Source organism: Pinus tabuliformis, chromosome X (genome assembly GCF_031772625.1).
Source record: "Pinus tabuliformis cultivar Carrire ecotype Pingquan chromosome X, CPIR1, whole genome shotgun sequence".
In the NCBI taxonomy this organism is placed as follows: domain Eukaryota; kingdom Viridiplantae; phylum Streptophyta; class Pinopsida; order Pinales; family Pinaceae; genus Pinus; species Pinus tabuliformis.
In genome coordinates, this window is record NC_142308.1 from 1,337,576,156 (window position 1) to 1,337,588,163 (window position 12,008).

The following is a 12,008-nucleotide window of genomic DNA, read 5'->3' on the forward strand; positions in this document are numbered from 1 at the left end:
TTCTCCCGCTATTAGCAAGATGGATAAGAGTAACCATGCGTAGTGGAAGGTCTTACCCTACTCCTAGGCTTAGCTATAGTTTAACAAAAAATTCTCGTAGAGGAATTTGGCTTAGTTAAACTGGACCCCCTTTGTGTACTACTTGGCCAACACGACCATCGGTGCTGGTACCTCGTCAACGGGACGTTTTCTCATCACTTATCGACCAATAGTTGAGTTTCTAGGTGCACCCCCTTGTCCTTGATGCTGGAGATGGTGTGGTCACTCTTCCTTTTCTCCATCTTATATTTCGCTTTCATGGCTTCTATAAGAGCCAAATCGCTACTTTTTCTAGCTATAGTTGCAGGGCCCTTTCCGTTACAGGGAAACTAAGAAATATAGTGGATGAGATCTACCATGATGGGAATAGGCCCCTCCAGCCATAGATACCCATCATGCACCAGGCAGAGTAGCAGCCTGATGATGAAAATGTTGATGGGCACATACTAGACCCATTTCTTGTTTATCCTTCTTCGGCCATGACATCCGCGGTGATTTGGGGATTTCTGTTACCACCTTGGCACATTCTGGGACATCCCCCACCATTTGGGTCTACACAGCCTTGCCGATGGTTACCTCTTCAATTCCTAACCCATCCTTAGTGGCCATCATCATTTTCAAACTATCTTTTGTCTCTCATGAACTTAGGAGCTCAATTATCATTCGGCTCTCAACACTTTGTGCTATGATGAAGTGCTCAATTCTCAAATGACCAAGAAAGTAAGAGTCTAAGTATCTTGGGTCGTAGTAATAGGAAGAGGCTCTACAGCTAAGTGCGTAGAGGCCTAGAAGAGTCCGCAGCTGAGTGCGCAGACCCTTGCAGCTGAGTGCGTAGGGAGGAGTCAAGTCTGTAACCGAGGAAGAATAATAAAGAGAAGTCTTATCTAAATTTTGTGTATCTGTTCTTATGTTATTACATGTGTGATATCATTTGAAATTATATTATTTAGTTACTGTGTTTGTATGAATGGTGAATATTGTTAAGTATAATTGAAAGCATACAGATAAACTAAGTTAATCACTAATATCAGGTTATTGATAAGGACTTGGGTAATAACATTGTTTAGCCCCCGAGTAGGGATGTGTAGAGGTAGTATCTTAGGCTACAACGTACTGATAAGTGTCTGTAGCAATGTGCATGCATGAACGACTCTTGGCAACGGAACCATTTGTTGGGTTGTTGGGGCCTGACCCAAGTTTGAAGGTGATTTAGCTAAACAAATCCAGGTACTACAGGCCCCTTCAGTAACAGTCCGTGGAGCGCGGACTGAGGTCTCACCCAAGGTAGTATGGGAGGGTCCTTGAACCAAGTTTTCGCACCCTAGGGATGTCTCATGGGTTCCAAGTAGTCCACGGTTTGATCATGCGCACATGTTGCTACCCGCACTTATCAGTACCTCGTAGCCTAAGATACTACCTTCGTGCAACCCTACATGGGGGCTAAACATTGTTATTACCCAAGTCCTTCTTAGTAACCTGATATTAATTGATTAACTTAGTTTATCTGTATGCTTTTAGTTATACTTAACAATATTCACCATTCATACAAATGTGCGGAGTAACTAAATAGTATAATTGCAAATGATATCACACATGTAATAACACAAGAACAAATACATGGAATTCAGATAAAACTTCTCTTTCTTATTCTTCCTCCTTAATTACAGACTCAGCTCTGCCCTGTGCACTCAGCTGCAGAGCCTCTTCCTACTACTACGACCCAAGATACTTAGACTCTTTCTCCATGCTCACTATCTTATTCTATCTATCAGATTCCATATTTTTCTTTACAACTTACAGCCTCGCTCTATTTATATAATCCCATCATTCTCAGACCATCGGTAGGCCGACACTACATTCAAAATATAGGGCAAACATGCCTATGACTCTAACATATAATTCGCATTCAGCGCTCGCAATTCGTGAAGCTTTATAATAATATTACTCAAAACCTAGGCTTTGAGCCCTAAAACATGTCGTGGAGGGATTCCATGCCAAACATCTGCATTTTTCAATCTCTTAATATCATATAATATGATTTGCAAAGGAAGAGCAAGCCATGGTGCCTTCTTCTTCCTATGCAGTCCTACTAATAACCTTGTAATGAGGTGGGATGAAAATTCTTGCATGACCAGTTTGTCCGTGGCATACCTTGGTAGCACATGTGAAGGCTTCTGTCTGCCAAACACTCTGATGAAGGTACCACCTTATGAGGCATACCAATATGCAATGTATACTATCACATCCATCGCTTGTTGAGAGATGCAAGGTGGATCCTACTCAAATATAAGCTTGTATAATGGGATGATAAAGTGGTCAGTTAGCCTTGATGTCACCCCTCAATAGCTACAGTCGAAAAGAAACTTGAAACAGATGTTAATGTTAGTCTCTTTTGTTGTCCATGTACAGTTCATCTAAGGGAACTTCTGGTGTGTACAAAGTCCATCCAGTAAGTATGCAAACATATAAAACTTTTCCTACTCATTCTTCGGAGGATTATGAGCCTTAGCTACAAGGGACTTAAACTGTTGAGCCAACAAATCTGACTAGTTGAATGACCTTCCAGCACTCACCAATTGGTCCAATAAGACTTCCCACCTTTCAGGGAAGGTCTTTGTGCTCTCTTGACCATATATTATGCTAGGAAAGATGATCAAGAATTGTTAAGCCTTCCTGAGGGAGTTCCTCTTGTAAACATGGGTGGGTGTATCTTTAAGCTTCGATGACTCTTTCACCCAACACTTGAGAATGTCTCTATTGTTCACATAGCTATGGGTGTCATAGAAGAGTGATTGCAAGTGCTTCACCAGCTTGGGAAAATTTTGAATCTATTGAAAGTATTCTACCCTGAAGGTGACAAGCTCCTTCCTGCTAACACTGCTCAATGTCATAGTATATTCATCTGTATGTGTGAAAATCGAGCTGATGATATCCACACACATGAAGGAGGGATACTTCATCTAACATTTTATAACCTTGGTTGTTGGATACTAATATATACCTATTGGTCTTCTAGATCTACCTCAAAGTATTTTTCAAAGATGTCTTTGATATGTCGCCATGTCAATGTCGTTCGCTTCTCAATAAACATCCAAGTATCTGCATAAACTGGTAGATCAACTAATATTTGCTCAAATTCTTCACCTATACTGATCTCCATAATTTCCTTTGATGTAACTCTCTTGGATGTGATGTTAACTGTGACTTTTGGAGAGTTTCTCAAGTATTTTTGTACTTGTAGGACATAGAGGACACTCATGGCAAGAAAATGTCAGTTTAAAAGAAAAATAACTTCATGAAAAGATCAAGAAGCAAGTTGGGCTCTTAGTAGGAAGGATTGCATATTTTTGACTGATAGGAATCACTGACTAACTATGGGAGCTTCACACTGCACAATCGTAACAGTTAGTGTGCAAGCTTGATGAACAAGACTACGCAATGTGCAATTCAGTCTAGGCCAAGGCCAAAGAGAGACCGCACATTGTGTAGCCTCAATGGCCAAGTTGGGAGACTGTCTCCTAGAGCTGTGCAATGTGTAGTTTGAGCTAGCTCAGGCCATGCTCTATGCAATTCTAGAGGCCAAGGCAGAGGCTTTAATCTCCATATTATGCAGTGCAAACTGTGCATAGTAAGATCTAGGAAAGGGAAACCTAGATCTGCCCAAGCCAGTGTGACACGCAAGAATATATGAAATATGGTGTGAAGCTAAATGTAGATCTGACTAATTATATATGCATGCATGTGAAAAAAGTGTAGCAATTGATTCAATTGAACGAAAATGAAGCATGTAAGGAGATTTGTTGCAACAACAACCATTAGTACAAAAAATATGAAAACTCATGCGACACTTGGGAAAGGAAATCTATAACTTGAAAAAACACTTCTATAAGTGTAAAAAAGTTAAAGAGCTAGCAACCATGTAGAGAAATAAGAGAAAAATCACTCACGCAAGCCAAATCATAAAAAACAATATAAAAAAGTGGCAAAATATGAGAAAAGAAAAACTCACCTGGAAAGGCAATGACGATCACACTAAAGTCACCTTGATCTCCTCAAGAATTATAGATCTACAAGATCAAATGTTTAAATGAGCTCTAGCAACATCAATTAAATAGATTTGGTCAATTTAGTTTTATGACGTGCATGCTTAAAATCAAGGAAAAAGTGACACTTGGAGAAATTTTTTGAAAATAGAGCAAGTGCCTTCTTTGGGATGATAAAAATAGATTCCTATTTTTTAGGGATGCTTTTTGTTTTTTTATTTTTCCGAGGAAACTTGCCAGGCAACTTTTTAGCTCAGTGCACTGCATAATTTTCAAGCTCAGTAAGGGTTGAACGATTTCTGGGCTCACTATTGGGCTGCACGCTCATGACTACACATTTTCTGAGCTCAAGGCTCACTAGCAATTAGGACCACAAAATTCCAAATAACAAGGTGAGTTGCCATCAAGAATTGCATAGTTTTCCAAGGTAAGCTTAGAACTATTGTGGGACCAAGTTAGGAGATCAGCTTGTGAGTTAGAAAATCAACTAAGTGAACACAAGCCAAAGTGGAAACATAAGTGTTATTCAAAGCATGTATACTTGGATCAGTGCAAGATGAGCTGCTAAGGTCTAGAAGGAAGGCTCCAAAATCGAAGCATAGGAAAAATTTTGGAGGGTGGGCTACAACATTGGCAACACACTAGTAGAAGTTGAACTCTCTGTATGGACCTTGTCTCATGCAAAGAAATTCTAACTCTTATAAAAGTATTGTTAGGTTCTTCGATTATCATAGCTTCTTCACTTAGCCTGAGTTAAAAATATAGTCCCCACCATTCTCTTTATCGGCTACACACATGACAAACCAAGTGAAACTAAGCTGTTTCGATTGGGGATGAGGGTATATAGATGCAAAAGTAAAATATATTGTCATAGTTTTAGTTTCATCTCTAGTGTTTCTTCGTTACCAGCAGGCCTGGACAGTACCCTGATGGAGTCACTTTAGGAGAACAAGCATTTCACCACTTCCAACAATCCTAGATAGCACTGCGACAGATTTAGTTGCTTCACCTCTCTCCGTAGGAAGTATTTCTCTTATTCCACCCTTTATTTCATTTTTTTTCATTTTTCATTTTACAAAGAACTATGCATAGGAGCTTTTTTATTTCATGAGGTAGAAGAGGAATCTTGACTTATTGAGAGAAGAAGAGGTTGTCCCTTTAGAGAAGGATATTTATATATACCACTAACATAATTGTTAAGGTTTTCCTGCTCTCCTTCCTTTACTTGACTTAGTTGACAAGAGTTAACTGAGAATAAAAAACCAAATAGAGTAGGCGGTGCTAGCTAAGTGTGCAAGCACCATGGTTCCATCATGAATCTCTCTGAAAGGAACATATTTTCCGTTAGGGTATCATCGACTTGAAGAAATGAAAGATTCACTTTAAGAGAGGTATAGATAGATAAAAAAGTGTTGAAAGTAGTACAAGTTCCTTGTGAACTTCACCTTGCTTGTCTAAGAAGCCAAACATAGTTTCATGTGAAAACTAACCTGTAGGTGCAAAAGAAAGCAAACAAAGGAAATAAGTAGGAAAAAGAAAAGGAAAGTAAAAAAAGTAAAAAAACAAAGAATAAAATAAAAACTACTCCTACTCCTAACCTAGGAAGAACATGGGACAACTCACATAAAGTGATACTTCCCATACATCCATTTGTGCATTGGTTGGCCTATGTAGGCAAGGGCATGAATGTCAAGAAAGATACATGAGTAAATCTACAAACAAGAAAGATAAAACAATTCAAACAAGACCATTTGAAGTTTGAATGAATCCACAAAAAAGTAACAATGAGAGGCACATGAAAGGCACTCCGCGGATGTACCATGGTGTCCTAACACATTGCGAGTGGAAGACAAGCATGTATAAACTTTTGAACTTGAAATATGAGAAAACATGAAGAAAGAAGAAAATTTCAGTTTTTCATCAGCGCTTGCTAAATACGACTCCTCCAATGATTGAGTGATAGGATCATGTGATACAAATGGAGCATGTGAAAAATGTAAGAAATATTGGTTTCACCGTGGAGAACAAAGTGATTAGGATCCTAGAGAGATTCAATGCATTTCAAAGTGATTAGGATCCTAGGATACTAGCTTGAAAGAGTGTATGGAAGATATGGGAAATGAGTGACACCATTTTTTTGTGTTCCCTTTGAATGTTAGAGAAAACAATCCACATGAAATATCCTTAGACTGGATGCCATGCCTATGAAAAAACCAAAGAAAAGAAACTATGTGCCTAAGAAAGGTTATTCCACCCTCGTCATTGAATTTAATTCGAGGCAAGTCATTTAAAATGTGCATCGACACTTTGAAATGTGAAAGGTTAGAAAAATATGTCAGTGTTATGATTTTGGAAGAAGTCATGAGATAAGTTTAGAAATTTAAAATAGAAATCAAGGGTTCATCTTGTCATATGGCATTCCTTTTAGTGCTAGAAATTTTGATGATGTTGGACTTGCTAACATTCAGGGGATCTCCCTGATATGAGGTCGCACCTAGATCTCACACTGTTTGGATTAGGATTCACAGCAATGGATCATACTGTAATGCCTTTACAATGGTAGCACGCAGAGATGTGTATCATAACTTTGGGTGAGAAGAAGTGTGGGACCCTGTGGAGATGCAACTGCGATGGATGGTGGTTCCAACACATGAAGGGAAAAGGATGTGTGCCCCTTGGAAACCTGTAATATTACGCAGATTGAAAAGAACACACGAGTGAAATGACATCACAAGCTAAATGAGGAATAGTCCCAAAATAAGTGTTGAGTTAATCCAACAACATGCATTCAACAATATTCGTAAAAATGCATACAAAGTACTTCGTAGGAAAATTCATAAGTTAAATAACATACATTGCCAATACAAGAAGAGTAGTCCTACTATATTAACAAAATATGCATGAAACCTTGATGGCTCTGGTTTTATTATTATTAGTGAAAGTTTCATCCATACGTACACCACTTATGACCACCAACCCCAATAGTGGAACATTATTGTCAAAAACACCTGCTCCTCCAAAGAAGTATACTCGCTCTATGCCATGGAGAAGTGAAGGCTCTTCACAATGCTCCAAGGCCTTTTATAAGACCAAGCCTAGCCAAAATCTTAGCTCCCAAAATCCTCTTACATGAGTTATGAGATTCTATTTATAACAAAAGGGCAGTGACTCTTCAACTTCTTCAATATATTACAAATTACATTATGTGGTGACTTTTCATATTGCAATATTGCCACTTGGAATTTCACTTACAATATAATTACAAATAATATTACATTTTCCACATGTACCCATATAAGACAAAATAGGGTAGATACAACCTAACAAGACACAACACTATGATTTTGAAATTTGGGGAAAGTCCATCTCACCGACATCCATTTGGTGTTTCTCGGTCACATATTGGTGTCAAGCTTGGTACTATGTAATGGTGTCCCCAAACTTCTTGATGTTGTCTATTTGGAAGCGAATTATAGCCTCCATGGCATACAGACACATTGTCTTGGAACCTATATCCAACATGTTCTAAAACATGAGTAGCATTGTCTTCACCTTGACAGGACCACTGGTGTACTACTACATGTGTGCATTCAACTCCAAGTCTTCCTTGATGGATACTCTTCTTAGCTACTCCAAGTACTCAACAATCTCTAGGCAGAATTGGTTCTTGGGTTTATCATTGGTGAGGGAATGTATTGATGGGATTTAGTTCTTTCTCACCATGACATCCAAACTACTAAGAAACCACACATATGAGGCATGTATTTTGCTAATGAATGAGGCAAGCTTCTCATTTTTCTAAATTAACATTCATACCTTCACTTTCTCTATCTCTACATGTGGCTTCATCTTCTTCTCTAAGTCAAGAGGGGCCCCTTTGTACCACATTGTTCAATCTTGTACGTGGGAAATGACAACATGTATGTTTTTGAGAGTTTGAACAAACTATTTGCTCCATTCTTGTATGCAATGTAAATGGAAAACTGCCTTATGCACAGTGACAAATCCATCATAGAGCATATGCATGATTTCTCCAAGTGATGATACTTCAGCAAGTATCACTTTCCTCATCTTCCCCAATTTGGAAACTACATTATGCACTGTTGCTCAAAGTTGTTCTAACTCTTCCCTAGTATCCTACAAGTTCTTTGCTAGTTTCTCATTCTCTACTATCATATAATTAACATTTGATCTGTTTCTCCTGAATAGGCCAAGTTGGCTTTGGGAAGGATAGATGAATGCTTCCTGGAGTTTGAAACTATCACCCTTTCCTTGATGAATGCAGGTGATGTGTGATCATCTGGAAAGTGCTTCCTCCATGCATGTACAATCCTCTTCTAGAACTCATCAAATGATATATTGTAAATGTCCATAATCAGATCATCCTTAAGGAGAACAACATCACCTTGCTTGCTTGGCACTAGCTCTAATGCTGGAGGTGGTGGAGACTGAGGGATGACCTGGGGTGCTCTCGAAATTAGGTCAATTTCTTCATTCTATGGCTTGGTCTAACTTATGCAAGAACATAATAGAATATAGATATAAACATAAACACAAATATGCAACATGAATAAAAATTCACTTCATCAATGTTAAAGAATTTAAATATGCTTACATATATAATGGAAACAAACGAGCTCAAGTGATGGTAGCTTATATATGAGAGAAGTTGTTGCAGCTACATGCCTCTGAACTATGTTACAGTGAGGCTTGAAGGCCTATTTATTATTGAGAAATAATGGGAAACCCTAAACATCCAAAAACCTAACACTAGGAAAATAAGCACCAAAACTATGGGCCTCGTTTGGGTAAATTGGTACATCAACTTCCTGGGGTCATCACTTTGGTATACGATCTCTGTTTGGCACGTGCAATACCTAGTTAGAAATATCTATCTAAGGAATTATATTTTTGAATGTAGACATCAATTAAACTTTCATGTTTACCCATTTTTCCCAAAAAATTTCCTTTAGCGCCTTGAAACAGCTCTGGAAGTTCAAGACCTGAAAAACTGTCAAAAGTAATAAACTATGCTACAATTAAGGAAAATGAAATAATGAAAGGAATAGTGGTGTGGGTCCAAGTGGAATAGGTAGGTGGCCATCAATATCCACTTGGATTAGTCCTCCCCCATTAGGAAGAAATGGTCCCCATTGCATTGAGTGCCTCCATGAGATGGGGAAACTTCTGTTGAACTTGGTCCCTGGTGAGCCACTTGCCTTGGTGCAGGAGTTGACCAGATTTGACAACCCAATATAGTTGGATCTTTTGTTGGTGAGTGTTCTTGATCTGTTGTTAATGATTTGATTAGTTGTTTCATTTTCCATTCTTTCTTTGTTTAACTCTGTTAGTGTGAGTTGTTCTGCAATGTCTGATGTGTCAATTAATGGTGGAAAGTATGGTCGAAGGTGATCCACATTGAACACTGGGAGTAGGCAAAGGAATGGGGGAATGTTGAGTTAAAATGCATTGTCTCCCATAGAATTGGTAATGGTGTAAGGCCCATATCAGAGTGGTTTGAGCTTCTGATGGGCTCTGATAAGGCATTCTTTATGTAAATGAAAGCAAACTTTGTTTCCCACCTGAAACTTGTGTGGCACTCGTTGTTGATCATGTCACTAGTTGTAGTTAAAATTTGACTTCTCCAAGATGTCGTGAACCTACTAGTGGATGTGTTGGATGCGTCAAATAAATATGGTTTCTTTATCAACCCTGGAAAATGCATCTCTAGATTTTCTCTATGTATTTGCATGAGGCATGAAAACATCAATCAAACACAATGGTTGAAATCCTAGACCCACTTGAAAGGGACTGTGAACAATCAAGCTATGGAAAGATCTCTTATAACTGTGTTTCACATAGGGAAGGATCTCATCCTAAGTTCGTGGATTGTTGGAGTTGTGCATGTGGAGTATGTGTGCTTTCATCCTATTGACGACCTTCCTTTGACCATCAGTTTGGGGATGGAATGTAGTCGACTTGGTGATCTTGGTGTCCAATAGTGTCTAGAGGATTGACCAGAATGTGCTCAAGAACATACTATTTGGATCTAATATAATGGTTTGCAGTATCCCAAAATGTACCCATACTTGTTCAAAGAAGAGTATGGAAGTGTTCTTTGCTATGATAGTCTTCTTCCAAGCCGCAAATATAGCCATCTTAGAAAATCTATCCATGACCATAAATAGGTAGTCATTACCATGCTTGGTAGAAGGGAGGCTAGACATATAGTCCATGGAGATGGATTCCCAAGGTTGGTTGGGAGTAGGAAGAGGAGTGTATAGGCCTCGCTTCATGATGATTAGCTTGGTGATGGTGCGAGAAATGCAAGATCTGATATATTTCCCAACATACAGTTGGAGTTTTGGCTAGTAAAAGTACTTTTGTAGTACAACCAGGATTCTTTCCACACCAAAGTGTCCTGCGGCCCGAATGTAGTGTGCTTCTTAAATCATCTTGACATGCTCACTTTGAAGAACACAAAGATGGCCCAGGTAGAATATTAATACATCATAGCGGTAGAAATTAGGAACTTTCTTTCCATATACTAGCATTTAGTATCTGAAGGTGAGCTTTGGCTCATTTTTGTATAGTTCCATCCATCCAGAGGTCGTGTGGCTAGAAGAGTTGAGAACAATAGTCACTGCTGGAAATCGGGGCCGACTGAGGTAGTCTGCAACATGATTGGTGCTACCCTCTTTTATTTAATGTTCAAGTGGAATTGTGGCATATATGTAGAGAACCTCTGATGGTGATTGTTCTACAACTTCCCTTATATCTGTATAAACTTAAGGGGTCAGCGATCGATGTGGATGACTCTCTCCTTCCCCAAAATGTAATGCTTCCATTTCCAGCAATCCTCCATGATGGAATACATCTCTTTATCATAGGTGGGCTACATTCAAATTGTATTAGAAAGTGTCTCACTATGATAGGCCACTGGATGCCCGTGGTGGGTGAGGACTACACCAATAGCATAGTCGAACGTGTTTATATCAACTTGAAATGGTTGTTGTAGGTCTGGAAATGTGAGTAATGGTGCAGAGCAGAGGAAATGCTTCAACTCAATAACACCTTCTATTGGGACTCAGACCAGGAAAACATTTCTTTTGCTTTTCCCTCAGTAATCTGACTCAAATGCTAAGTGATATGGGAGAACCTCCAATAAAAATATGCAAGGCCCAAAAAGATGTGAATCTCTATTAGAGTGGTCGTGGCTGGCTAATCTTGAATGACTTGGATCTTTGTCGGAACCAAAAGCACACCACTCTTTTCTATGACATGACCTAGATATTAGGCCTCACTCATGCCAAAGGTGAATTTCTCCAAGTTGGCACACAATTTGTGCTGCCGGAGGGTTTTAAGGACATGCCGAATGTGTTGCAAGTGTTCTTCCCAAATCTTGCTAAAGATGAGGATGTTCTCCTGTTAAACAACCATGAATCAGTTGGTGAAGGGCCAAAATATGTCATCCATTAGCCTCATAAAAGTAGCAATGGCATCTGTCAACCTGGAGGGAATAACCAACCATTATAAAAGGCATTCCTTGAATTTGAAGGTGGTCTTCCATACATCTGTCGGCTCTATTGGAACCTCGCGATAGCCAAAATTTAGATTGATCTTGCACAAATAATTAACCCCCTTGAGATGGTCCATAAGGTCATCAATCCATAAGATTGGATACCTATTCCTGGCAGTGATTTTATTTACTGCCCGATAATCAATGCAAAACCCCCAGGTCCCATCCTTCTTCTATACAAGTACAATCGGGCTCGCACAATGTGAGGAACTTGGTCGAATGTGCTCATTTTGCATCGAATTCTATATTTTCCACTTGACCTCATATTTTTCCATAATTGACTGATAATATATTGACCCATTGTGTAGAGCTTCTTAGAGAGTCATATCAGTCAAATTCTTGACTTC